The sequence below is a fragment of the Scyliorhinus torazame genome, chromosome 18 (assembly GCF_047496885.1).
Source record: "Scyliorhinus torazame isolate Kashiwa2021f chromosome 18, sScyTor2.1, whole genome shotgun sequence".
NCBI classification, from domain to species: Eukaryota; Metazoa; Chordata; class Chondrichthyes; order Carcharhiniformes; family Scyliorhinidae; genus Scyliorhinus; species Scyliorhinus torazame.
Genome location: NC_092724.1, coordinates 137980854 through 138008610, shown reverse-complemented (window position 1 = coordinate 138008610; position 27757 = coordinate 137980854). Strand labels below are relative to the sequence as shown.

Sequence of the window (27757 nt, the reverse complement as noted above, 5' to 3'; positions counted from 1 at the left end):
TACACAAGCTTGTTTTATTTTAACATGTGTTTTCACTTTGAACAACAAGTACCTTGTTTTTGCTTTGTGGATTGATTTTTAATTAATACGTTGGCTCATGGGATTGGTCAGTGTTTTTGTTGGTGAAGAATAAAAACAAAAGCAGCCAACTAGCTCATAATAACTATTTGGCGCTGCTTGATGGTAAATGATGAGGGGAGAGAAAATTATCCTTCCCACCCCTTAAAAATTTTTTTTTTTTTTTAAATCAAAAACAAATCTGCTGTTTTTGTATTAGAAAACACAGAAGGGGACATTATTACAATGTGTTTAATTGAGATTGGAAACATGCAGTGCATCGATAAAAATTGTGGTGGATAACTACAAAGCATGTCTGGATCTCCATTTGAAACTAATCTGACATCAGAAACATTACTAGAAAACACATTACTGTAGGTGGAATTTTGACTACAATCTGTCTGCATGTGACTTCACAGCAATGCCATATGCACTCCATTGTGGTGTGGCACAAGTTGAGCATTTTACTTAACTCTGTTCCCGCTGTTGTTCCATCATTACTACCAATTTGGTCTACTATTAACAGCAGCTCTTCTTTTAATCAGTCCAATTAATCTGGGGCAATAATTAAATTCATAAAAGTAATTGCCAGCGTAACTGGCACTTAAGCAAAATTATTTGTTTTCATTGTGTGACATTACGGCATGAATTACATGAAAGTAAATTAAATGCTCGATCTTATTTCGTTATCCTCCTAGAACATATGAGGATACCCCTGTCTACTGGCCCAACCTAAAACACATCTTTGCCACTTTTGGTGAGATTTACATGGTGGAGGTGGCGGGTGAGGGTGGAGAGATCATTTTTTCCCTCTGCTTCAGTGAGGTGCTTTGCTACCGAGTTGGGCAACTCGCAGTCCACCTGAGAACTGACAACATATGACAAGTGATAAGTTTAAAAACAATTATTTCTTCATGGGATTAGAGCATTACCGGCAAGATTAGTTATTACATATCTCTAATTGCCCTTGAGAAGATGGTGGTGAGAATTGAGGAAAAGATGAGCAAATGGTTTTGATTTAATTATTTCCTTTTGAAGAACAAGTCACTTGGCATTAGATCTTTGACTGTTTCTGCTGTACTTTCTCCCACTAATATCAAGATTTCCTTATTCATTTGGCAAAGTTGAATACAATCTTCCCCTCTTGGTGAAAGGTAAACAGTGTCTGAGTGCATTTATACATTTTTTTCAGAAGCCAGAGCTATTTATGAGGATAAATTGGGCATTGATTCTTAGCAGCTCCGTGTCTGTGCATGCATGGTTTGAAGTTGTTACATCACCAGGCAGAATGTAGAATACCAAACAAATTCTAACTATATTATGGGAAGGAGGGCTGTCAAAATGTTATTGTAGGTACTACCTATGCTGTAATTCCTCCCCTTTGATGTTATCCTCCACAACCTTGCAACAATGCAAAAAAAAAAGATTAAAACCAATTCTTTATCATAAGCATCCATGAGATTTACTCAAGAAAGTTTAAAGTCTATTCATGCTAATGCCAAGGGTTGGCTTCTGTGCAACCAACTCCAGGCTTTCCGAACTCCCACTGTTGACTTGTTGATTTACTGGTGGAGGATAGTAATGCTAACTCTTGGTACAATATTTATATGAGCCTAGTTTAAAATTCAGCCAAAGGCAGATCCTGAAGTGTATGATGAGTAGAGTCGCTCAGATGGCTGGATAATTTGAACTCCTAATGAAGTTTAAATTGCGCAAAATTGATTCCTTAATTCCAGCAAATCTGCTCTTAATTCATAGAAGTAAACTACTCCAATTACAGTATTCTTTTTTATTTCTCCTATGTTGGAACTTTTCTTCAAACTCCCCAGGATTCTCTTAATTGTTGCCTTCAGGCCAAACTAAAGTGTCTACCTCAATTTTCTTTCCCATATCCTAATCGCTCGCCAGGACTCTGGCTTCACTCGAATGTTTTATATTTGTTGAAGGTATTCCATATAGGTTTCTAGAATGCTTACTGCAAAGGCAACTGCTGTTACAATTATTTAATGGTTTTCTACCATAATTAAAGACAGTCATATTCAGATAACTGTTCTGATTTATAGTGCTTGTCTGGTCTGGCAACTGAGCATAAAAAGCATGTCTTTAGTTTGCATGTCACTAACTGGCAGACTGATGCGGTTCCCCAGGATATTGTCCTGTAACTGAAGATGTGGTGACTGATTCAAGGCCAGTTCTAGGAGTTTTGTAGCAGTGAGACTGCACCTAATGACCTGATGTATGTAATGAGGTGGTAAGAGCAGCTCTTTTTTCAATGACCAGGACTCATTTGAAAAACTTTGCTTTGCAATTCAGTTGTTGTGAATTTGGTTTGAGCATTTTCCTGTGATGAAGCCAAAAAAATGTTTATGGACTCCATGCCCTTCTGCCTGCTAAATCGAGTAGGGTGTGGAAATGAGATTGTCAAGATGCTTCTTTAAAGTAAGTAAATAAATGTTAAGCAACTCTTGGGTATCTTCAGTGAGTAATTCAGATTCGGAAAGTCCAGGATTCCATCCCCAGTTTGTTCTCTGTCAAGGTTGACATGGAGGAGCTACAATTGACCTTGATATCCAGGGATTAGACAAAGAAAAAGAATCCAGACTTGACCCGATTTAATGGTCACCGCAGAAGTCTGTGTGCATACACATGTAGATTGAGGATCCCTGAGGCTGAATGTTTTGAACAGGGTATTGGAGGACATTTGGAACCTCCAGAAGTGGGAGTTGACATCAACAAGTTTCCAATCTGTCATTTTGTGGTGCGTTCATAAGCAGTCAAAGGTTCGGGAGAGGAAGGAAGAAAATTAGAATTCATAAATATTCCTAGTGTATTAGCATTGAGACTAAGCAAATAAATACTGTGAAAAATTAACTTATTCAAAGGGGGCTTCTTTTCCACTCTGTGTTGTCATTTAATTATCTTACTATGCTTTCACTTGTGGATTATATGGGGCATGGCTGCTGAATCAATGGAGGATGTATAGGTGCATCAAATAAATTAGGTTGGAAGTAGAACAAAGGAAGGTACTGGGGAAATTAGAGGCATTTTTGCTGGATATAAATATGTTGTATAAGTCAGGTACTTAATGCAGGGAAAATAAATGACTTATTTTCCTTTTGCAAGTGCCAGATTTGAATACAGATGGTTGTGCTTATGTTATCCACACTTCATTTTTTTTTTTTTAAATTTAGAGTACCCAATTCTTTTCTCCAATTCAGGGGCAATTTAACATGGCCAGTTCACCTAAGCTGCACATCTGTTTGAGTTGTGGGGGTGAAAACCAGGCAAACACTGGGAGAATGTGCAAACTTCACACGGACAGTGACCCAGGGCTGGGATCGAACCCGGGTCCTCGGTGCCGTGAGACAGCAGTTCTAACCACTGCGCCTCCGTGCTGCCCTATTATGCACACTTGATAATGAATGTATCCGATTAGCTTGTAGAGCAGATACAGAAATTAAATATAATACACAACTGCAACACTATGAACCCACATAATTTATTCGGAACGGATAATGTTAAAACCGTCAATGGAGCATTACATGGGAATGGGCAGGACGTTACAAATGAAAAAATTGGTCCACAGTTGATTATATTGGCCACAATAGGCAACTTCCTCTCCGAGGTGACCTAATTGTTTAGTGCTAGTATTCACCTCTCCCTTGCGTGCTTCAAGACCTCTCCATTCACTATTTAAAAATAATTATTGTTTTCAGTGCAAAAGCTAATCCAAGGTTTGGAAGTATTGTTTGGAGGTATTATTTGGAAGTTTAAGTTGTCAACTATTAAAGTAAGTCTTCCATAATAATTTTATAAAACAATTCCGCATACATTTAATGAAGTTGAGAGATCAGGGCCGGGATTCTCCGAAATCCCGGCCAAGCGTTGACGCCGGTGTCAATGGGCCTCCTGGCCCAGCAATTCACTGGTCTTCAGGGGGCTAGCATGGCGCCGGAGTGCTACGCGCTGCTCCGGCGCCGAAAGGCAGCCCTGCACGGCCGGCGTGGGCCTGTGCATGGGTGTGGTTGCCATCTCCGCACCGGCGCGGGACCTAACAGCGGGCCCTTGCAGAAGGAGGTAGGCCCCCTCCAGATCACAGCCGCCGGCTGGTCGGAAGCCCCCAATCGCGGGCCTGGACCCCATGGAGCCCCCCCCCCCCGGGAGTCAGATCCCCCCCCTGCCCCGCCCACCAGGACGTCCACAGCGGCCGCAGATCTGAGTGGCCGCCAGGTGGTGCCAGGTTTGAACCACGCCGGCGGGAATTCGGCCTGTCTCACGCGGAGAGTTGCCGCGGGGGCCTATTTCAGCGGCTCCCAACCGGTGCCGCGGCGAATTTGCGGTGGGAGAATCAGCGGCCCCGCGTCTGAACGGCATTGCGGGAATTTCCCATGTCCCCGGTGATTCTCCAACCCGTCGTGGGCTCGGAGAATCCCGGCCAACATTTCTTTTTTTATAAATAATTTTTATTAAGGTTTTTATAAAATATCAATAACAAAATGAAAAAGGAACCCAACAGGGTTAAGCACAAAACAGTCTAGAAAAGCAATCCTCCATACCCCCCTCCCCCCTGTACATAAATAATAAATTAATATTAACACCCTGACTTAACACAACAGGTATATACACCCCCTCAGACCCTCCAGTGTAAATAACAAAAACAAAACTAAAGTAAACCCCCCCCCCCCCCCCCCCCCCCCCCCGAGTTGCTGCTGCCATTGACCAATTCTACCGTTTTGCCAGGAAGTCTAAGAACGGTTGCCACCGCCTAAAGAACCCTTGGACCGACCCTCTCAAGGCAAATTTCACCCTCTCCAACTTAATAAACCCCGCCATATCGTTGATCCCGCATTCCACACTTCGGGGGCCTCGCATCCTTCCACTGAAGAAGAATCCTTCGCCGGGCTACCAGGGACGCAAAGGCCAGAAGACCGGCCTCTTTCGCCTCCTGCACTCCCGGCTCCTCTGCGACCCCAAATATTGCGAGCCCCCAGCCCGGTTTGACCCTGGATCCTACCACCCTCGACACCGTCATCGCTATGCCCTTCCAAAATTCCTCCAGCGCTGGGCACGCCCAGAACATATGGGTGTGATTTGCTGGGCTCCCTGAGCACCTAACACACCTGTCCTCACCCAAAAAAAACCGGCTCATCCTTGTCCCGATCATGTGTGCCCTGTGCAGCACCTTAAACTGTATGAGGCTGAGCCTTGCGCACGATGAGGAAGAGTTCACCCTCCCTAGGGCATCTGCCCACGTCCCTTCCTCAATCTCCCCTCCCAACTCCTCCTCCCACTTACCTTTCACCTCCACCACCGAGGCTTCCTCCTCCTCCTGCACCACCTGGTAAGATTCCGAGATCTTCCCCATTTTTATAGATTTTTTTTGTTGAATAAAAGTTTTAAAGCAAGCTCTAAATAAGGACAATCATGAAATCTGAAACTAGAAGACCATTTACCTGTACTGTGAACTGAAGTTGATAAAACTTCCAACAATCCAGTGTATTTAGTGATGTGAACTAATTGTTACCAACTCAGACTGGAACTCCCAACAGGAACAGATTCTTTGTAAAATCATACTAGAACTGTTAGTAGAGAACAACTGAAATGCTATGGAATAAGAATTCTACTTTTTGGTTTATAAGTGTAAAGTTGAGCAAAACAAAATCTCTGCTGGACTGTCTGTTTTGTGAACCCTGCATAAGGAAACATGATAAAGCTCAAACATTGAAAACTGCTTCAAAAAAAGCTAACGGCCTCAAAATCAAAGGGAAAGTAACAAATATATATTCCGTAGTAAAGACCTTGAGGCAACTAAGTAAGTTAAACAGCTCCTTATTTCAATGGAATTTAGGATTTTTATTTGTGTTTTGGGATCACATTCCACGATTCAATTTGTTTTCCTGTGAAACCCAATGGCCTTGTGTATGCAATGAAGAAAGAAATTTTGAATTGAAAAGCGATGTAACAAAAAGATGGTCATTGACTTCAGCTCCAGCTATGCACAATGTTTCATCCATTATATTATAGGGGGAACTGTAATTTTAATCTTTATTGTCACAAGTAGGCTTACATTAACACTCCAATGAAGTTACTGTGAAAATTCCCTAATTGCCACACTCTGGCGTCTCTTCAAGTACACCGAGGGAGAATTCAAAATGTCCAATTCACCTAACAAGCACGTCTTTTGGGACTTGTGGGAGGAAACTGGAGCACCCGGAGGAAACCCACGCAGACATGGAGAACATGCACACTTAGCACAGACAGTGACCCAAGCTGGTAATCGAACCTGGGACCCTGACACTGTGAAGCAACAGTGTTAACCACTGTGCTAGCATGCTGGCATACCATGCCGTTAGTATGCAAATTGCTGGAGAAGGATACGCAAAGCGAGCTCAAAACACCCAAGGCATGTTACTATACCCTCGAGTGCTCTGGTGATCCTGAAGTTTGAGCTCTCCTCTTGTGTTTCTAGATTCTGGATTGTATAGCATTTGGGTATATTTGGGCTCCGCAGTAATTTCACAATAAGATTATTATATACTTCACAAGTATATAATACTTGTTTTGCTGCATGCTGTCAATGATTCTGCATATTGAGTTCTCTGCACTTTCACAAGGAGTTCCGAACAATTGGTTTACGCCAACAGTCCTGGAATAAAAGAAACCAGGCTAAATGAACATTTACCAGGAATTGATAGAATTTGGCACCATCCGTCACATGGTATAAATTGATACTCTGGCAGCCCGCAACAGAAGGCACTCAGCCAAACTGAAGTAAATTGGAGGTATTACAGATACCTGAAAAACTGATTATTTAGAATGTAGCCACCCAAATCTTTTGTACTGTGAGTTATTGATGCAAGTCTTACTTCAAGCTAAGTTAAGGCTAATTGGTACCAGTGCAAGCCAATAAAATGCTGAAGTGTTTACAGTTGCAAACAAGAAAATATTGCAGTGTTATCTATTTCTTGTGGAATTTTAAATTATTCGTCACAATGAAAGCTCTGAGTAATTCTGGTGCTGAACAGAAACCTATGACTTTCCGGATAATGTACTTTATTCACAGTAGTGTAGAATTTTACAACCCTTTGTGATATAAACGTTGAGGACTTGTGTCTACAATGGGGTGCCATGTTGGCTGTCTGTCTTTTATTTTTTATATTTGTACATATCCAGTAATTTGTTTGGAGATGTATATCTAATCTACATGGTTAAATAATAAGGGCCTTCAGTAATTTGGTATTTGGAAGTTCAGATAAATTTGATCATTTGTTGATAATTGTTATTTAATGGGAGGCAGGAACACTTAGATATGGACAAATCTCCATAAAATATTTTTTTCTTTTGGGTTGGCCTTACTTATGAGGTGCCATGACTAGTAACTTGTTGAAAACTAACAAAGCTTTCAACTGCGAATAACTAGATGTGAATATGAATTACAGCTGCCTATTAAATTGTGCTTCAGAGTATTAATAAGCTGTTAATTATGTTTTTGAATGTTGAAGTAATCTTGTGAATTCTATTTGTGATGCATTTAGTTGGCTCAGAGTATCTCGGTGAGGAGAAATTTTACTGTGTATGTAGGAAAACAAGTAGAAATCAATGGATAGATCTCTGCTATTCAAGAAATATTATGCACTAACTGATGAATAAATTTGTGCTGATGAAGTAGGCTAGTCTTAATTATATTACCAACAGTGAATGGTGGATTTATTTCAGTATGCCAAAAAACTTATTTTAATGAAATGTAAAATTAATTTATTTTCTTTAAAAAATGCCCTTTTACCAGGCGAGAAAGTTATAAGGTGGAAACTTTGCTGTCAGGTTGCAGAGCTGCTATTGTGTCTGTCCCATTCATCCAGGAAGCTCGAGCAGCCAGTTAACACGTTCAATACCTGGTGCAGAGGCTTTTTCCCCTGCTCTGAAACATGCACGCAAAAGAGCATGTGGACCAAAATCAGGAGCACTAAGATAAACAAGGCCAAAACACTGAAATCTCATTCACAAAGTGAGCCATTGAAACTGACCCTAACAAAAACGAAATAACCAACTAGAAGCAGAAAACTTAAGAATGGGCCCTGGTGTCTTTCTCAAGCCCTTTGAACTGATTCCTGGCATTAATCTCCATGTGGAGAAGAATGTAACTGATTACTAAAATGGTTGACTTTTTGTTTTGAAGTATTTGGCCTACTGAAAAAAAATCACCTACTTTCATGACTTAAGAGTATCATTTACTGTACTGAGATGTTCCATGATTATTGAACCATGTTTTACTGAGATGCTTTCAACATTCAAAATAGACTTCTTTATTGTATCACCTGTAAAACATTCACTGGTTCATTATTAGTGCCAAATATTATAAAGTGCAAACTAAGTAGAGAGCAAAAAGGAAAAATAAATCACAGCATTGATGGGGAAAAAACAAATTTGTGGATTCAGTGCAGGGTCTTTAAAGGGATTTTTAAAAATCTGAATATTTCTGGAATAGTAACTTTCACTTTCTTCAGTAAAAATATAATCGGACAGTTCATTTCAATCATTTATATTCTTATCCTTCCTGAAGGTATTGAACATTTTAATAGCCGTGGCTAAGCATTCCTTTTTTGAACAGGTCTTGTTCATACTGCCCAGTATCGCGATCATTTACTTTAATTCTCATTATTGCTCCCACTCTGGCCGCTCTGCTCTTGGTCCACTGCTCTGTGTAAGCGAGAGGGAACAACGCCTCATCTTATGATTAGGCATCTTCGAACCTTTGTCTTAACATTGAGTTCAACGATGTAATGTTGACACCTATTGTTTGCTGATTTTGGTCTTTCTCTTTTTTTTCTTTTTTGTTTTGCTTTTGGATGGCAACTGTTCACGGTTTTGCCATTCACACCTCCACTAGTCCCAGTACCTTTGGCCTTGTAACATCAATGCTTTGCCATTTAATCTCACCTGCTTTCCGCCCTATCAGAGACTCTCCCTTAACTTAAAACCTATTTATTTTCCCAGTTCATAGGTCATCGACCTGAAATATTAACTTTGGTTTCACTCTCCAGAGATGCTAGCTAACAGGCTTGCTGAGAATTTCCGACATTTTCTGTTTTTATTTCTGATAACCATCATCTGCAACATTTGTGCTTTTGCATGAAGGTTTAGATTTGAACTAGTATATTATCCTGCGGTGTCATTGAGACTGTATAACTTCACTACAGCTGCACAAGAGGCAGCTGTTAATTTTAGTCCTAATACTATTGCACTGTGGTTATCCCGATTTGAGATCTACTACCCCTTAATATTATCCGAAGGGAGTTACTTTTCAGGCCGAAACTTAGTAGCTCTCTATAAAAATGTATGTTTTGCTATATCTACAAAGGTTATGCCAATATTTCATTTAAGTATCCAATGTATTTTTCTAATTAAGGGGCAATTTAGCATGGCCAATCCACCTACACTGCACATCTCTGGGTTGTGTGGGTGAGACCCACTCAGACACTGGGAGAATGTGCAAACTCCCACGGATGGTGACCGGGTCCGGATCGAACCCGGGTCCTCGGCCCCGTGAAGCAGCAGTGATGCCAATATTTCAGAATGCTCTGCAAGTATAAAATGGAAAATATATGAAGCAAAAATTCAGAACCTGGATTTCTGACAAATATCATAACTTTTTTAATACTTGGTAACAATAATTTTATGTCTGTAAAATTATTAGTTTGAAATCTGCAAACAAGACTGATACAGCCCTCAAGTACATTGTGTGTGCGCGCGTGTGTGTAAACCACTGCTTCTGGAATTTGCTTAGCCAGTGAAAATTGGCTGATTGTAATTCCAGGGGAACACAAGTTTTATAGTCCAACACACTCGGCTTGTAAAACCTGACACCACTCATAAAGTCTTAAGTGCTACACTATTTTGCCAGCATTATACAAAATAACCTCCAGGGTGATTGTTGGATTACCATAATTATTGTGCATTCCAACTCGGATTGTTTCATATAAGATGAATATAGCTCCTTGAAGATCATTTAAACTCTGAGAATATATTAATTTCATATCTTCTTGCTCCTTTTAATTTGACGTCCTGCTGCAGAAATGGCTAGCTTGAGAGAAGCTTGTACAGTCACAGTATAGTTTATACATTCTTAAAGGATTTTTAAAAAATGCCCTAATATCTGAGGTAACTGAGCTGTACGATCAGCCATGATCATAATGTATGGCAGAGCAGGCTCGAGGGGCCGAATGGCATATTCCTGTTCCTAGTTTCTATGTACCTTGATATCAACAGTGATGGGTTTTAAATGCCTAAAGCATCATTTTTAAGCCAAAGAGTTGAATATATAATTTAAATTTTAAATTCAGTTTATTAAACCCTGTTAGTATTTTCCACATTACTGTTGTGCAGTGTCTACAGCTAAGAATTCATCTGGTTTCTTGTAGTGGGCTACAAACTTCAGGAATAAACTTAACTCATTTTCATTGGCAGAATCAAAGACTTTGGTTTAGAACTGTCAGATTTATATTAATGATCCAAAATCTGAACACAAGATCAGCGTTGTGCACCCAGAATTGCGTACCGCATGTGACTCTTGGAATGTCCTCATTTCATGGTCCACGTTTAATCCCCCCGCCCCCCAGTTATTGGCATAATCACAGGCTGTTATTACCCACCCAAATTTGTTTTCCCATTGGAGATAATAGGAGTACAGGCAGGACAAGGGAAAAAAATTACCTTATTTTTCCAGAACACACATGTAACTATTGAAGAGTTGGCATGTGCCACACAATAATTGCTGCAGATGTCTCCTAATTGGCATCTACAGGCTGAGAGTGGTACTTGTTGAGATTACAGCTTTAGAACACACTATGTGGCAGATGTGAAAGGCACAGATTGTAAGCCTATGAAAACACATGCCATAATCAAGGGACACTGTTCCTCAGTATCATTTAAATATAAAGAAAATTGTAGTGTAATAAATATTTGCTGGAGTTACATAATTAACTTGCCCACTAGATTGAAAAAAAGATGTAAAACATGTAATTAAAAATGTATGTAATTTTCTAACCATTGAGGAATAGTGCATTTGTATAACTTTCAACTGCCATCAGATATTTATTCAGATATGTAGTCTTAAAAATTACTGTTCCACACTTGTATAGAGAAAGTATTTTCCCCCTAATATTTTCTAAAAATGAAGTACTTGGAAACTACACTGCATTATTTCAGAATGGGCAGCGTATATTCCAGTAATTTGTCATCTTTGGTGGTGGATCTCTACTTTCTATTTCATCACATCCAAAGTTCTTTGTTACCAACACTTGTCGGGAGTCAAATCACAGGCAAAACAGTGGTCATTTTCATGAATGAAGGTACACAATCCTGTAAATGCATATTTAAAGAGGGCAGCATAGTGGCGCAGTGGTTAGCACTGCTGCCTCACGGTGCCGAGGTCCCAGGTTCGATCCCAGCTCTGGGTCACTGTCCTTCACTGTCCTTGTGGAGTTTGCACATTCTCCCTGTGTTTGCGTGGGTTTCGCCCCCACAACCCAAAGATGTGCCTGATAGGTGGATTGGCCACATAAATTGCTTCTTGATTTGAAAAAATGTATTGGGTACTCTAAATGTTAAAAAGAAAATGCTATTTAAAGGGTGACCTGCAGATACTGTGAAGGTATAATTTCGAACTTGTATCTATGCTGGGGCATGACATTAGTTCCATATATTTATGCTGTATTTTGCCCTATTTTTAAAAAAGAGATTAAATCATGTATTTATTTTGCTTAATTACTAAACAGCTGTGCACCATTTTTATTCCATGCTGATTAATCATGAGATGCTGTTGAAGACAAATATTCATGAAGATAATGGGTGGTTTGGGGCAAATTTCATACACAAAATTCCTTGTTATCCTTCTTGAGGAGCAGCCACGAGGCTACACTCTAAACAAAATGAAGAGCTGCATCCACCTAATGAACCATTCTTTGAGACAGTTCAAGTTGGGACGTCACAGTTGCACTATTTGGGCAGCACGGTAGCACAAGTGGATAGCACTGTGGCTTCACAGCGCCAGGGTCCCAGGTTTGATTCCCCACTGGGTCACTGTCTGTGCGGAGTCTGCACGTTCTCCCTGTGTCTGCGTGGGTTTCCTCCGTGTACTCCGGTTTCCTCCCACAGTCCAAAGACGTGCAGGTTAGGTGGATTGGCCATGATAAATTTCCCTTAGTGACCAAAAAGGTTAGGAGGGGTTATTGGGTTACAGGGATAGGGTGGAGGTGAGGGCTTAAGTGGGCCGGTGCAGTCTAGATGGGCCGAATGGCCTCCTTCTGCACTGTATGTTCTATTTCCTTTGTACGCAAGATGAGAAATATAGTGAATTCTAAGCAGAAGATTATTTTCTGACTGCATTACATCCAATATCTAGATCTTCAAAAGGGGGGGGGGGGAGGGGTGCGGAAGGGGGAGTGTTACAGCTACTCTTTTATATCCAGCCTTGATTTGAATGTAATTTATTGGCCTCATCCATTCACCTTCACTAGCTGCCCATCTATTTGTCTTGTTTTCAACTCCTGTCAGGTTTAAAAACATTTATTCAGGGATGCAAGTTTGTGATGAGTAAAAGTTGCAAATGTTAAGGATGAAGCTTTCTGGTTAAGTTAGCCTTCTTTTACATTGATTATACTATCAATAGTTTTATTTAAATCACCCATTCTGTTCTAGTCCTGTCAACATTTATTTCTAGTGGTGTTATATACCCATCTAACAGGCCACAAATCAACATTCCGGTTTCTTCTAATTTACACCGTTGGTAGAATGTCATCTGTGAGGCAGTCTGATTTTTTTTTTTGTCCTGAGTGAACATGAATCAGATACGGGTCAGTGGGTCTGAATAACGTTAAACTGAATTTTGTAGAGTCAGCTAGATTTAGTACCTATTAAGAGTAACAAATTGCCACCTGGGTTTCATTGTTTTAACAAAGTTAGTACAATAGAAGCCTGTTGACCCCTTCACCAACATAAATGTGTACTGTACAGGGTTGAACAGACTGCACACCAGAAAGCTATTCATTCTTATTTCTAATCTGTATATAATTTATAACACTCATTTCTTCAGTATCGCAACTGATCGCTGAAAGAATTATGGACAGTTGCAAGGGGGGAATAAACATTTGCAGAGCTCATTCTACAGTGTTTGTTTTATCCACCTGTCCTTGATATTAAACTGCTTTGCTTATCATCCAGATGTTCTCATGAGGTTTTTATTCTGATTTTTTTCAGTGATATTTGCTTGATATTACAGCAGGCAACTCTTGAGTAACAACAAACTTGCAACATATGAGCATACGAAATGGAAACAGAAGTAGGCCATTTGGCTCCTCGAGTCTGCTCTGCTATTCAATAAGATCATGGTTAATCTGTTTGTGTTTTGAATTCCACATTCCCCTTTGTCCCCGCTAACCTTTGATTCCTGTGCCTAACCAGAATCCATCTACTCCACCTTTAATATAGTCAATGACCCAGACTCCACCACTTTCTTAGGCAGAGTTCCAAAGTCGTATAACCATCTGTAAGAAGAAGAATTCGCATCTTTGTCCTCAAAGTGCGACCCCTAATTTTAAAATAGTTCCCATTTAATTCTGGATTTATCCAGCAGAGGAAACATCTTTTATGTGTCTACCTTATCAAGACCTTACAGGATCTTTATATCTAGTCACCCCTCGCTTTTCTAAACTCCAGTTAAAAAGAGCCCAGCCTCTCCAATCAATCCTCAGAAGACATCCGCTTATTCCAGGAATCAATCTAGTAGATCTCTGCTGAGCTGCCTCCAATGCATTTCGACCTTACTTAAATAAGGAGACCAAAACTGCCCATTGAATTTGAGATGTGGCCTCATCCATTACTCTGTATAACTGAAGCATAACTGGGGCAGCACGGTAGCACAGTGGTTAGCACTGTTGATTCCCTGCTGGGTTACTGTCTGTGTGGAGTCTGCACGTTCTCCCCCTGTCTGCATGGGTTTCCTCCCACAGTCCAAAGACGTGCTGGTTAGGTGGATTGGCCATGATAAATTGCCCTTAGTGACCAAAAAGGATAGGAGGGGTTATTGGGCTACGGGGATAGGGTGGAGGTGTGGGCTTAAGTACGGTGCTCTTTCCAAGGGCCGGTGCAGATTTGATGGGCCGAATGGCCTCCTGCACTGTAAATTCTATGATCCTTACTGTTAAGTTCAATTCCTCTCATAATAAAGGATAACAATCTATTAGTCACCTTCATTATGTGCTATTACCTGCATACTCATTTTTTGTGACATATGCACTATAACGCCTAGATCCCTCTGCATCTTGGAATTCCGTGTTGTTTCTTCGTTTAAGAAATGCTCTGATTTTTTTTCTTCCTGCCAAAGTAAACAACTTCACATTATGCTCCATCTACCAAGTTTTTGCCCACTCAACCTATCTATACCCATTTGCAAATGCCATGCATCTTCTCAACATTGTTTGCTCCCTATCTTTTTAAAAAATATATTTTTATTCTCCTTTTTCACATTTTCTCCCGCATTTACACCCATCAACAATAAACAGTAATCAGCATGATATGTCAATCCCCATAATAACAATCCCATCCATCCACCAACTCCCAAACATCAGCCCGCATGTTTACATAATGACAAAAAGGAATCCGGGATTACCCATAGTCACCCTTAATCTACACAGACCCCCCCCCCCCCCCCCCCAACTAATGTTCGATGTTATCCAGTTCTTGAAAGTGCATAATAAATAGTGCCCATGACTTGTAGAACCGCTCCGAGCTTCCCCTCAGTTCGAACTTAACCTTCTCAATGGTCAAGCATTCCAACAGGTCCCCTCGCCACGGCACTGGGTGGAGAGGCTGCTCTCCATCCCAGCAGGATCAGCCTTCGGGCGATCAACGAGGCGAAGGCTATGATATCTGCCTCCGCTCCTGTTTCCAACCCTGGCTGGTCTGACACCCCGAATATGGCCTCCTGGGGACCCAGGTCCAGTTTCACACACCATCTTGGAAATTACCCTAAACACCTCCTTCCAGTACTCCCTTAGCTTTGGACAGGACCAAAACATATGAACGTGATTCGCCCCCCCCCCCCCCCCCCCCCCCGGCAACGCTCTCACACGTCCTCTACTCCTTCAAAAAATCGGCTCATCCTCGCCCTCGTGAGGTGCGCTCTATATACCACCTTCAGCTGTATCAGCCCCAACCTCGCACATGAGGTGGAGGCATTCACTCTCCGGAGCACCTCACCAGACCCCCTCCTCTATAACCTCTCCCAGCTCTTCCTCCCACTTTGCTTTGACCCCTTCCAGTGGTGCCTTATCCTCTTCCAGAATAGCGCCGTACACCACTGACACTGCCCCCTTCTCCAGTTCCCTTGTCGTCAACAACACCTCCAGCAATGTGGAGGCCGGTTCCTCTGGGAAGCTCTGTATCTCCTTCCTGGCAAAATCCCAAACCTGCATGTACCTAAACACTTCTCCCTGCTCGAGCCCATACTTCGCTTCCAGCTCCCTCAATCCTGCAAACCGACCCCGAAGAAACAAATCTTTTAGCGTCTTAATCCCCTTCTCTTCCCATTTCTGAAAACTTCCATCCCACCTCCCTGGCTCAAATCGGTGGTTCCCCTGAATGGGCATTTCCCTTGACCCTAACACCAACCCGAAGTGTTGAAACTGCCTCCAGATTTTCAATGAAGCTGTTATTACCGGACTCCCTGAAAATTTCCCCGGAGCTATCGGGAGCGGTGCTGTTGCAAGTGCCTTCAGCCTCGACCCCCTGCACAAACTCTCCTCCATTCTGACCCACTGAGAATCAACCCCTCTGACCCAGCTCCGCACTTTCTCCACATTCGCCGCCCAGTAGTAGTACAAACAAGTTTGGGAGACCCAAAACCCCTGCCTGCCTTCCCCTCTGTAGCAGCACCTTTCTCACTCTGGCCACCTTCCCTCCCCATATGAAAGAGGTAATCCTTCCCTCAATCTCCCTGAAAAAAGACCTTGGCAGGAAAATCGGTAGACATTGAAAAATAAACAGGAATCGCGGCAACACATTCATTTTAACCACCTGTACCCGACCTGCCAGTGACAGAGGAAGGCCGTCCCACCTTGCCAGATCGGCTTTCACTCTCCCCACCAAACTAGTGATGTTGTACCTGCGAAGCCTCCCCCACTCCTGGGCAACCTGCACCCCCAGATACCTAAAATGAGTCCCTGCTCTACGGAATGGCAGCCCCCCCCCCCCCCCCACCCCTGCCCCTACCCCCGGCCGAGACACCACAAAGTACTCACTCTTGTCCAGGTTCAACTTGTACCCCGCGAAAGACCCAAATACCCGCAGTAGCTCCAATATTCCTCCTATCGACGCACTCGGTTCCGACACAGCAGCAAGTCATCGGCATATAAGGACACCCTATGCTCTATTCCCCCCCCGCACTATTCCTTTCCATGCTTCCGAACTTCTCAATGCGATGGCCAACGGCTCAATCGCAAGTTCAAACAGCAGGGGGGATATAGGGCATCCCTGTCTCGTCCCACGGTGGCGAGAAAAGTATCTCGAACTGCTCCAGCATTGCCATCAGGTATCCCCATTCTACCCGATCAAACGCCTTCTCGGCGCCCAATGCCACAACTACCTCTGTTTCCTTTCTTTCCACCGGTACCATAACCACGTTCAAAACCCTCCTAATGTTCGAAAGCAGCTGCCTCCCTTTCACGAACCCCGTCTGATCCTCCCCTATCACCCTCGGGAGGCACTCCTCCAGCCTACCCGCCAGTACCTTGGCCAACACTTTTACGTCCACATTCAGAAGTGATATGGGCCGATACGACCCACACTCCGTCGGATCCTTATCTTTTTTTAGCAACACGGAAATCGACGCCTGACCTAAGGTTTGCGGCATCACCCCCTTCCCTATCGCCTCCTCAAACATCCCCACCATCAGGGGTGCCAACCTATCCTTAAATTTTTTATAATATTCCACCGGAAACCCATCCGGCCCTGCCACCTTCCCCGACTGCATCTTCCCAATCGCATCCTTTATCTCCTGCTCCACTATTGCTCCTTCTAATGTAGCCCTGTCCCCCTCCCCTAGCCTCGGGTACTCCAACCCATCTAGAAATTCCTGCATCTCACTGTCTCCCCCGGGTGGCTCTGACTTGTACAACCTCTCATAAAACTCCTCAAAAACCTTGTTAATCAGCACTGGGGCCACCACCAACTTCCCTGCCCTATCCTTCACCTGAAGAATTACCCTTGCCGCTGCCTCCCTCCGGAGCTGACCTGCTAACACATGCCCCGCCTTATCTCCATGTTCATAAACTACACCCCTTGCTCGTCTCAGTTGGCGCACCGCCTTCCTGGTGGACAGTCGGTCGAAGCTCGCCTGTAGTTCCTTCTTTTCCAGCTTCGCCGTGTCCCCATCCTCTGCATACCTCATATCTACCTCCAACACCTCATCTATTACCCTCTGCCGCTCCAACCTCTCCTCTTTATCCACCCTGGCCTTAAACAAAATTACCTCACCTCTCACCACCGCCTTTAGAGCCTCCCAGACGACTGCCTTCGACACCTCACCCGTACAATTGAAACCTACATATTCCTTAATTACCTTTTCAATTTTCTCACAGAACACTTGGTTCCCCCAAAAGCCCCACATCCAGTTTCCACCCCGGCCTCTGCGCTGCCCCCTTCTCCAGCACCATATCCACCCAATGTGGAGCGTGATCTGACACTGCAATTGCAGAGTATTCCGACCCCTTGACTCCAGCCAGCAAAGCCTTCCCCACCACAAAAATGTCGATCCGCGAGTATACCTTGTGGACCGCTGAGAAAAAAAGAGTACTCCCGTTCCCTTGGGTGCAGGAACCTCCAAGGCTCCACCCCTCCCATTTCCACCATTAGCCCAGCCAGCGCCTTCGCCCTCCCTGATGGGACAAGCGAGCACGGCCGTGATCTGTCCAACCTTGGCTCCTGCACCAAGTTCCAGTCCCCCCCCCCCCACAATCAGCTCATGCGTGTCCAAGTCGGGAATAGCCCCAAACACCTTCCTTGCGAATCCCACATCGTCCCAATTGGGACCGTATACACTTAACAGCGCCACTAATCTGCCACAATCACATATCTACCCCACTGATCTGCCACCACCTTCTCCATCTGGAAGCGTACTCTTTTGCTGACCAGCACCGCTACCCCTCGAACCCTTCCATCAAATCCGGAGTGAAACACTTGACTAACCCAGCCCCTTTTAAGTCTCACCTAGTCCTTCATCCTCAAGTGAGTCTCCTGCAGCATTGCTACATCGGCCTTCAAACTTTTAAGATGTGCAAGCACTCTTGACCGGACCTCCTAGCCTTCTCGCGTTCCACGTGACTATCCTTACTGGGGGTCTCTCACACCCCCCACCTTTCTTATCCAACATCACCATACCACCGGGCCCTGCCCCATAAGCCTGACCTGCCCCTGTCCATTGTTAACATCGAATCCCCCCTACAAAAACATCCCCCAACATCCATCCCTCCACCCCCTCTTGCTCGCCTTGTAGGCCCATTGAAGCCTGCTATCCAGGCTCCAACGTCTGCAGTCCTCCTCTCACCTCACCCCCGTTCACTAACTGACTTTAGTTAGCTAGCGCAGGTGGCTCCCCCCGCCAAGACCTCTCGCCCCTTCCACCCAGTCCCAGAGAAAGAAACACCAAAACAAACCCAACAATCCAACCCCTACAATTCACTAACATAACATTTAACCGTCGCAACACAGTACGCCATGAACTTGAACTCTGTAACAATGCAAAGAGAAGTAAATTTCAATACAAATCAGTAAAAAGAAAGTTGTAACATTTGTACATTTTCCAGCCGCTCAAACACAGTCCACAGTCTCTCTTCCAGTTCCGCTCTTCACGTCTGTCCCAAGCCTTCTGCCCTCACGAACGCCTCAGCCGCCTCCGCTGTCTCAAAAGAAAAGTCTTTGGCGTTATATGTTACTTTCAATTTCGCCGGGTACACCACACCAAATCGCACCCCCTTATACAAAGCCGCCTTCACTCGCCCAAACGCCGCTCGTCTTTTTGCCAACTCCACCGTCAAGTCCTGGTAGATCCGAACCGCAGTACCATCCCACAGCACTTCATGCTCCTGCTTCGCCCAGCTTAATACCTTCTCCTTCATGCAAAACTTATGGAAGCAGATAATTACTGCCCTTGACGGCTCGTTCACTTTGGGCTTCGGCCTTAATGACCGATGAGCTCGGTCTAGCTCGTACAGGGTGGGGCTCTCACCCTCTCCCATCAGCTCCGCCAACTTCTTAGCAAAGTATTGCGTTGGCCTTGGGCCCTCTGTCCCTTCGGGCAAGCCCACAATTCTCATTGTGCTGCCTGGAGCGGTTTGCCAAGTCCTCAAATTGTGCCGCCTTGAGCGGTTTTCCAAGTCTTGCTCCCTATCTTTGTGTTGTCTGCAAATTTAGCTACCATGTTTTTGCTGCCCTCACCGTAAGTCATTGATGTAAATTGTAAAAGGCTGAGGGCCCAGCACAGGGCCCTGCAGGACTCCAATCATCACGTCCTGCCAGCCAGATAAAGACCCATTTATGCATACACTCAACTTTTGCCAGTCAGCCAATCCGTGCTAATATGTTGCCTCTTGCAGCATGAGCTTTTATTTTCTGCGAGTAGGTTCCTCGCCAGTGTACATACCATTTGAATTAGTTGATGCGGTCTGGGCTGTTAATTCAACTTCAGGATGCAGAAGGTACAAAAGTTGAACATCACTTGTGGGTGGCACCCTACGCTTGAACTCCTCACTGCCCGATTAAAAGTTGAACACGGAACCACTCGAATTAACGGGCTACCCTCAACTAATTCCTTCTTGGTTTAAAAAAAACCAACATATTGATAAAGGTGTTAAACCTTTAAGCAAATGTACAGATTAAACAGCTCTTTTCAATATATCTTGGTCTATTCATACGGCCTATACTTAGTGAAAATGTAAATAACGTTCACAAAACCTGACTACTTCTGAATTACTGATGCATATAAATTCTTTGGCTGAGTGCAGGATTTAGATACAACTGATCCACTGCTTAATCAGGAGGCAGACTTGGCCAATATGTGGCAAGTGGCCAACTTTGAAGTTAACCAAATCTGACGGGCTGTTTATATTGATGCCTGAATACCTAAAAAGGGCAGAGCTAGGATTTGCAGTATTCCGCGAAGGATAAAAAAGGAACTGCCTCACTAAAACCGGCTAATTGTGTACTCCGTGGTGCAGGAAGAAAATGTAGGACAGCATCACTCCAGTAAAAGCCTTGTGAGTTGCCACATATATACTAGTGAATCTGGCCAGAGGAAGGGAAAATTATTTCGCTAAAACTACCTTTGGGAATCCTTGCCACGTATGTAGATTTGAGATGAGAGAAGCACCTTTCCTCTGGGGGGAAAATGCTGTTGGCAGAATTTGAGGAAAACAGCTTGTTAATATTGCACCTTGGAAAGCATAGGTGCATAGGCAATGTGAGGTAGCAGTGGGTGTCTTCGACATATTGAGTTGAAAGCAATCCAAAACCCTGTTTCGTCCTGAACCTATCTTTCATTATATAGTTTTTGTTTTAAAAGAACAGCATCCATTCTTGGAAAGCTATTATATCCACAAATGTGTTATGAGGCCGCACCTCAGATGAATCCACCGTAGTGAAGGATTTTTTGATTCTAATCATCCTTTTCTGTTTTGTAATGCAGAAAGGGCCCTGGTTTTGTGTAGATTCCTGCCTTTTTTCAGTGTGGGGGCCTCGTTAGAATGTGTATGAAAGCCATATATGTCATTCTGAATGTATGTCACTTGATGAAAAGGCCAAAGGTTGACTGGTCAGGAAGTCCCTCTTTGTGGCTGTGATTCAGAACAGTGTGTGGTTCATACGGTTTTAAGCTTTGTGCGCACTTAAGTTCTTTGAAATCTGTCCATGCTAATTCACTTGAAGACTTGGCATTTTAATTCTTTTTCTGTTCATGCTTAACCCTTGGTATACTACATGTTCTTGAAATCCTTCAGAAAATCCATTAAAACAGCATTTGCCAAGTAAGTTTCTAGAAATATTCCAAGTAATATAAACAGGATTATGCAAAAATAATGATTTGGTTGCTTACTTTTGAAAGGACCTCTGCTATCAGTACATGGGGGGCTATGAAGTGTTTTCCCTCGAGGTGGAAGTTGGTGTGTTTTCTGCATTTGAGATATTTTGCTGATCTTATTCCTCTTCACCTTCCTCAAAAGTAGCTCTTGCAATTTTATCATCTCATTAGGGATCAGTCTGTGACTATCTCCATGGATTCTATGACACTCCCATCAGATGAAGTGGGCAGTGTGGAAAGTAATCCCTTTTTGAATGGATTTCCCTCCTTCCTCCGTGAGCACGCTGTTAGTCAGTGACGTGCTAACTGAAAGGAATTTGAGTAACGGCTGATGGCAGCACGAGTAGAAAATTCAGTACTGTGGGCAATGCACTGACATTCTAGTTATTTCATTTTAGCTGTGGCCCAGTGGGCAGTACTCCCACCTCTTTCAGAGCATTGTGAATTGAAACTCTGCTATAGGACTTGATTTTTTATTATTGAGGCTAACATATTATTTGCAGCGGTGAGGGAGTGCGGCATTGATTAGAGATACCGACTTTAGGACGACAGGTTAAATCAAGGCCCCCATCTCACTTAAAATGGGCATAAATATCTCTTGAGCACTCATTGAACCTTCAACCAACATTAATACAACAAATTAGCTGGCCAGCTATCGCGTATGCTTCCCAGAAGGGCATCCTGTGTTCAATTTTTTTTTTTTTTAAATAATTTTTTACGGGACGTGGGCTTCGCTGGCTAGGCCAGCATTTGTTGCCCATCCCTAATTGTCCTTGAGCAGGTGATGGCGAGCTATCTCCTTGAACCGCTGCGTTCCTCCACAAAACAATTGTGAATATGCTTGAAGTAAGTCATTGTAAACATTTCAAAGAGAGACTTTCATATGCTGTTGTGCCTTTCACAACCTCAGAGCATCCCATAGTATTTTACAGCTAAAGAAGTACCTTCTTTTGAAGTGCATTCACTCTTGTGATGTAGGAAACAACTTCTATTTTGTGCACAGTAAGCTCCCACAAACAGCAGTGTGATAACCAGATAACTTGTTTTTGTGATGTTGGTTTAGGGATAAATATTGGTCAGGATACTATGGATAATTTCCCTATAATTCTTCAAAATAATGCCATGGTATTTTATATCGAGCATAAAAGAGCAGACAGGACGTTGGCTTAACATCTCATCTGAAAGGCAGCACCCCTGACAGTGCAGAGCTCCCTCAGTATGTGCATTACAGTGCCAGTCTCAAATTTTGTGCTCATGTTTCTGGACATGAACCAACAAGCTTTGACTCCGAGATTAGTGTGCTATTAACGGAACCACAGCAGATTTTCGTGCATCCCAAAGATATGGAAGGCACTATATTCTGCAAACTTCATATTGATTTCAGATAATAAACGTATAAGCTTTTTGAGTTCGTAGCCACTTGTAAATGACACACAACTTGAAAATGTATTAACAATGAAGTGAGGAGAATAATACCAGATTATGGACATAAACAGACTCATGAAACAGGCAGACACATCAGGTGAAATTTAATGCCAGAATGTGAAGTGATACATTTTGGAAGGAAGTATGAGGAAAGGCAGCATAAACTAATTGGTACAATCTTTTAGAAAAGGGTGCAGGAACAGAGACCTGGGGGTTTACGAACACAAATCTTTGAAGGAGGCAAGACTAGTCGATTAAAGCTGTTTTTTTCCTAAACATAAAGACAAAGAGGCAAAAGAGTACAAAAGGAAGAAAGTTATGCTATTCCTAAATAATTGGTTTGTCTGGCCCTAGCTGGAGTGTTATTACCAATTCTGAACACTGCACTTTTGGAAAGTATGTAGAGGGTGTAATGGAGATTTACCAGGATGGTATCAGGAAGGAGGTTCTTTTGTTTTGTTTTTAGCACCGGAAGGGTTATGGAGAGAGTTAATAGAGACATTCAATATTCTGAGGGGTTTAGATCAGCTAAATACGACAAAACAGTTTCCACCGGTAGCAGGATTGGTAACCAAGAAGGCAGATTTAAGATGATTGTCAGAACGGCATGGGGAAAGATGAGTTATTTTTATGCAGCAGGTTATGATGTGGAACTCATTACTTGAGAGGGCAGTGGATGCAAGATTCAATAACCACTTCCAAAATGGAACTCGATAAATAGTTAAAGGGCTGTGCAGAGAGCGCAAAGAACTGGGATTAATTGGAGAGCTATTTCAGAAAAGCCGACACAAGGCACGATATGCCAAATGATCTTCTGTGCTGCAAAATCCTGTACCGTTAGCATGTATATAGGTAGTCTCGAATGAGGGAACGGGCAAGGAAAGGAGCATTAGCTTGTTCAGGGTGACTCACCACCATCTTCCCCATCACCCCTGTTGGAAAGTATTTTATCTCTACTCCGTGCCTTCAGAGGGCATAGTTGCGATTGGGAACAGCCACGTGTCTTGTTGATGTAAACCTAGGTCCTTGCGATGGAACACAATGATATTTTCCAACCCCTCTGCTGTTTATGTAAAATTAAATTAAAGATGCTGTGTCTTTGTACAGGTGCTGCCACCTGCTAATTATCATCTAAAGTTTTTAGAATCTTGATCGAATTATCAGGAGAGTTCCCCACCAGAAGCGAAGCATTTTCTCAGTCAGTGAAGAAGATTAATGGGTGAAGACTGGGAAGTGTTTGAATTAGGGACATAGAAGAGAATAATATTTTTTGTCAGGGAACCACCATTCCCGTGGCAGAAGAGGAACTTAAAAATAAATACATATTTCAGTTTTCCTGCAGGCCTGTTTGCACATTTGAACTTCACTGTTAGGCATTTTTATTCCACCGCAACAATCTAAACAACTGTCCTGAAGTTGGATTTTGAAAATCTACTTAATTCCAAATTATTCCTCCTTCCAGTTACAGAAAATAAACTGCTTTTAGCCCTTTGAAGACAGCACTATAGTTTTCAACCGAATGAAGTGAGTGGACTGTTTAGAGTTTCTTCAGACTAAATAGTTTTTTCACGGACTGCTGTTTTATTGCTGTCTCTTAACCAAAAAGCCGCAAAGGGATACTCAGATTTGTTGGTAGCTGAGGTGAATGAATATACTGATGCATGAATGTTTCAGGGTCTACGCATTGTCCCTCGTTTTTAATTGTAATACCATTACATTAATAGAAATATTAGTTTATAATTTTGCATTCTGAACAGTTCTGTCAACATTTTTTTTCTCAAAATGAGCAACTTTTAATTTTAAGCTTTTCATTTATTTTCTCCTTTTAGCCTTCCCACTCTTCGCATTATACCTTACTCAGGAGATTGTGTGCAGAAACTCCTCTTGATTATCTGATGTTGACTAACTATTAAAAATGGCTAAAATTACTCCTTTTTTTCCCCCTGAATTTGTTTTGCATAAATGCCCTGCTCTTACTTAGCCTGTAGCTGCCTGCCCCCCCCCCCCCCCCACACACACACACACATACAATCTGTGTTACAGCTTAGATCAAGAGTTTGTATACAATTAGTGATATATAGTACTGATACTGCAATCTGCTATTCTCCCCAGACTTGTGACCCGAGACTTGTTATAAGGCTTTCTTTTGCCATCCATCACGGTGTCCTCTGGCCAATTGCTTGTAATTTCAAATCCTAAGTCTTTTGGTGTACTTGTGCCAAACTAAACAGAATGATTTGTTTCATTACTGGTTAGTGATCCTTTAGTGTTTTAAAAACAAATCCCTAATACTTCCAGTTGGTGGCAACTGTCAGTATTATTTTTTTGTGTGTTTGCTGTGACTTGATGAGCCGTTTTTGTAATGTTTACCAAATTCCGTATACTAGGGTGTGATGATGAACCTTATACGATTTCTTTTTTTTTAAACTAAACATGGCAAATTACTTTTTTTTTAGTGTCCACATTTAATGGGTTAAATAAATTTCCAATTTCCAATGCAACTTTGCATTCCGTAATTAGATGCATGCCGGTCGCTTTTGAAAGCTGCATTAATCCAACATGAAAATTAGGGGCAATAATCCGTACTAGAATTTGACATTTCAATTTTTGAGTATTTAGAAAATACTTACTTGTATGGAAACGTTTGATAACTGGTTAGCAACTATGACTGTTTTGAAATATGCCCGTTTTCTTGGTACCTTCCTATTCATCGGTGACTGGTTTAATTTTTGAGAAGTTAAAAAATATCATACTGTGTTTAGTGCATCAAACTCTCTTTATAATACTCCATTATTAACAGTACATTCAAAAGTAAAAATTTAGCATTGGTGAAAAGATGTTTCGGTATCCCAAACTGACAAGTGAAATTAAATTAATTATTCCAAGAAGTCTTATTTTACACTGCTTTTAAACTAGTGGTACCCTGACTTTGGATTCAGTTACATTTACGCTGTGACAAATGTAAATGCTTATTAGTTAATTTATTACATGTATCCTAATCACCAGTTTTAGAGTGAACATTGGCATATGGTGAGTTTTCTTTACAAATTTGACAACTGAATATATCAACTTTCAGACATCTTTTCATAAAATAGGAGAACAGAAGTATTGTAGTGAAGCAAACGTTTAAGGTTTTTAAATTTAAAATTCTCTGATTTGTATTATTTTGATACAGAAATTCTCTGCATTTCTTCCCATAGTTTACTTCAATAATAGCGACTAACTTTCTCAACCTTCAGCACTTAAAATATTTATCCTTTCAACAAGATTGAAACACTGTTCTCTAATCCCACACCAATGCCGAATAATATAACTTTAATCCATGCTGTGTATTGAAACAGGGTGAAGGAGCTGACAAAAGCACATAAGTAATTGCTGAAACCTTTAATCATGAGGTTCTTTTTTCCAGTGTAGCAATTCCTGTCTATCATCCTATTGCTATTAGTAAAGAAACATTTGTTTGATTTGTTCTAAGATCTTAGTGATCTGTGGCTGCTTACGGACTTGCATGATACTGCTTACGAAGAGAGATACTGGCTAAATTGTTAGATTTTGACCTTGTCTTTTGCTGTAGTTTAATATTACTTTTGTATTAATAATTCTGAAATCTGATTTGTTTTGCTGAAGATACGGGTGATCGATTATCTGTAAAACTTGTATTTGTAATAAATCAGCCACTTTGCGCATGCTTAAATTTCCAGAGAAAGCTAACGTGCTAGAAACTGCCCAAGATTTACATTTCCAAATCTTAGATGCTGTGTAATTCAAATCGTGATGTTGGACAATTGTTAAAAATGATAATTCAAGCAAAATATCTGCAGCAATAATTTTCCAATTCCAGTATTAGAGCGTGAATTTGGATGGCAAAGATGTAACTGGCTACAACACACGGTATGGTGCAGGATGGCGCCATGATTTCTCAGAAATGATGTTCCTGTTATGATCAAATCATCATGTTCGAAGAGGAGATGGGCAGAAAGTCTTCCCTCTAAGCAGCCGGTTACAGGGGGAGCATTCTCCTGACTTGATTTTCCCTTAACCCCCCCCCCCCCCAGCAGAACTATGTATGACATAAAATATTGCAAATGATGATATCTAGAGAATAAACCGTAATCTGATTCCTTCATTGTTCTAATTTAGTCATTAAAAGGCTTATCAGTAAAGTCATGTAGGAGGGTCGCAAAAGATATGATTTTGCGAAGCTGAATGGAAATATTGGATCCAGAGTCTGGGTGTGCACGGGCAGACTTTCAGTTAATAGACAAACCTGCGCCCGAACCATCAGAAATGCAGTGAACTCCCCAGAGCTCGGTTGTGCATTAGCCTGGTTTGTACTACACGTGTGGTCTGTGATGCTTATGGGAAAATAAACCATCAGGGAATGGCAATCCATTTGTCTTCCAATCTGATTGGGAGGGAAAGAATCTGATTGTCAACTGGTCAAAGTAATATTGAAATTTCAGCAAACCCGTTGGCACAAATTAGAGCAGCAATTACTTTTTTTTAGTAGTTCCCCTGACGGATTGACATAGGATTGTAAAGTTACAGTTTTTTTAAAAAAGTTCTGTCGATTTGAACATATTTAATCATTTTAAATATTCAGTGATAATTTCATGTATTTCAAGTACTATTTTCTGAGATCCCATAGTTGCAGTGGTGTATATTGCCACCTATTGATCATTTTAGGAACTATAGTTTCTATAGACAATAACTTTCAAGAGACTAAATCAAATGTTCCAGCTAATCTGTTAAATAATTATTATATTGCAGTTTTTAAGAACAGTTTCATTTTCCAGTCAGATGTGCCTTTCAGCTTTTATGTTAGTAATCACAATTCTTTTATATTAATTCGAGCTGCCTGAGAACACGCGTCTTGATGTTTTAACATTGCTATGTCTAGACCTGCATTCAGCTCAATATAGACTGCTAACTCAGCTCAAACAAGCTAACTGAAAGCAGGTGGAGCCCAAATAGAACTTTTTATAATCACTGAACTAGTCACTTTGTCGAGATCAGCGAAAGGCATGAACTGAATTGATTTAGGTTTCCAAAATAGTCAACTATATTTTCCAGTAAAAGTCAAAAGCTCTCTGGAATGACTTGTAGAAGCCAGTCTGAACAAGTTGCACTTTGTGGAATTGAGTAGAATTA

The 27757-nt window shown here is 42.0% G+C and overlaps 1 protein-coding gene across 1 annotated transcript in view; it reads left to right on the top strand.

Annotated features, from left to right (window-relative positions):
- Positions 1–27757, top strand: part of slc38a10 (solute carrier family 38 member 10) — a 132479-nt gene that overhangs the window by 85804 nt on the left and 18918 nt on the right. The gene's annotated exons all lie outside the window — the stretch shown is intronic.